The sequence below is a fragment of the Echinops telfairi genome, unplaced genomic scaffold, assembly GCF_000313985.2.
Source record: "Echinops telfairi isolate 266 unplaced genomic scaffold, ASM31398v2 ScPeMD7_4;HRSCAF=17, whole genome shotgun sequence".
Lineage (NCBI taxonomy): Eukaryota > Metazoa > Chordata > Mammalia > Afrosoricida > Tenrecidae > Echinops > Echinops telfairi.
In genome coordinates this window covers 4592698-4594630 of record NW_022103900.1, presented here as the reverse complement: position 1 = coordinate 4594630, position 1933 = coordinate 4592698, and the positions used below count along the sequence as shown (strand labels likewise).

The window sequence follows — 1933 nt, the reverse complement described above, 5'->3', positions numbered from 1 at the left end:
GAAGTTATAAAACTTAAAATTCCTGAATATTTATATGTTCACAGTATACTGTTAAATATTCTGGTCTTTAAAATTTTACTTAGCATAAATTTATAGTAAGAGATATATCAATTGTTTCAACATTTTAAAATAAATATTTTAATATTTGCTAGACCATGGCCAACATGTTTTAAAAACTGAAAATAAGCATTTTTTTAAGGTTGGTAAATTTTTTGCGCATATTGTTTACCCTGTCTTATTTAGAGTTAGTCTTAGTTGATAATTTTTTTCAGTAAATGTTTGTTCACCACTTAATATGTGCTTTAATCTGAGTTAAGCACTGTAAATTAGGATGGGGAAGGTTAGCAGTAAACGAGGTACTCCTATCTCTGCCCTTATATGTGTGTGATCTTGTAAAATAATATTAATGAATCCCCAAACCAAAAGTTGTATAACTAAAACTTAAAGTACATGATGAAAAGCTAGGACAAGTGGTCATAAAATGGAGACCTACTTTCCTTGGTAGGCAGTGGTACAGAAGCTTTGCTGAGCAATTGGTTGTTACATGAAAACATAGCCATTTAACTAGAGTGGTACAGAGATGGGGTAGAATGGAGTAGAGTAAAGTCAGGGGTAATCTGCTTTTGCCATTGGACTAAGCCTTATGTTTAGGTTGCAAACAGCATAAAACTGGGCAGAAAGTGCTATGTGTCTTTAGGTTTTGCACTTTGAGAGAAGGGAAGAGCATGAGATGAGGTTTGTGATTGCTCTGGCTCTCTGTCTTCAGACAGTATTCTGATTACCATTTAGCAAGATGGCATCTAAGCAGAGCATGGTAGTCATGCTATGCAGAAGAGACAGATGTTAGAGTTGGAGGCGGCGGAGGCAGCTGGAATCTAGAGAATCTATGGGACAGTACACTAGAGAAATGGCAAGTCTTTACCTGACAACACCTGAGTAGGATACTACTGAGGCTCGTCTCTAGAGTGACTACTACAAGGTTGAAAGCAGAACAGAGATATTGTAGGTCAAGCAGTATTGAGAACATTAGTGTTTCAACGCAGCTAGCCTGGAGAGATGCTGTTAATAGCTCAGACATTAGAACGTCAAGCCTTAGATAATGTTCACATCTATTAAATAAAACATAAAACCCTCATAGTATCTGCAAAGGAGACAGATTTGGAGATAACAGAATTTAGAGGGCAATGGGGGCACTTGGCTTTCCACATTTTTACCACTTACAGTGTTTAAAACCAAGCCTTCATGAGACCTAGGTGATCAGCCTGTAGTTGAACTACCTTGGGGACAAAAATCAGTACTCTTCAGAGGAAGATAACAGAATCCAGAATCTTTACAATATGCCATTACAATGTCTAACAAAATCAAACTCACTGCCATTGAGTCAATTACAACCCATAGCGACCCTATAGGACAGGATAGAACTGCCTCTGTGGGTTTCCAAAACCATAACTGATCATGCGACCAGAAAGCCACCTCTCCCTCCCATTAACCCTATAAAACCTGAATTTTTAATTTCAGGAAGAAAAAATTTTTTGTTTTATTCTTTACTTTCATATTTATCAATATATATATAACAACCAAAATATATTAGAAAAATATAAAATTTGCAATGTTTTTAAAATGTAACCAAATTGTCACATTCGTCCATGGATTTATAATACAAGAATTAAAAATACACCTTCATTTCTCTATTATTTTTCATCTTATTATTAAATAAAAATCAAACTGAAAACTTATTTATTTATAAAATATAATACAAAATTTATTTGTTTATAATTTTACTTAGTGTGAAATTGAACCAAACAATTTTTTTCTTTTGTGATACAAAGATGAACTTTGCATTTGCTGCAGAAAAATACTGGTGTGCTCTTGCAATTTACATTTTTCCGTCTTCCTCTGTTTGTGAGCTCAGGGTAATGGTGAAGACCATCCA

General features: G+C 34.5%; 1 protein-coding gene across 1 annotated transcript in view; it reads left to right on the top strand.

Annotated features, from left to right (window-relative positions):
* UBR3 (ubiquitin protein ligase E3 component n-recognin 3) overlaps positions 1–1933 on the top strand; it is a 195428-nt gene that overhangs the window by 37550 nt on the left and 155945 nt on the right. The gene's annotated exons all lie outside the window — the stretch shown is intronic.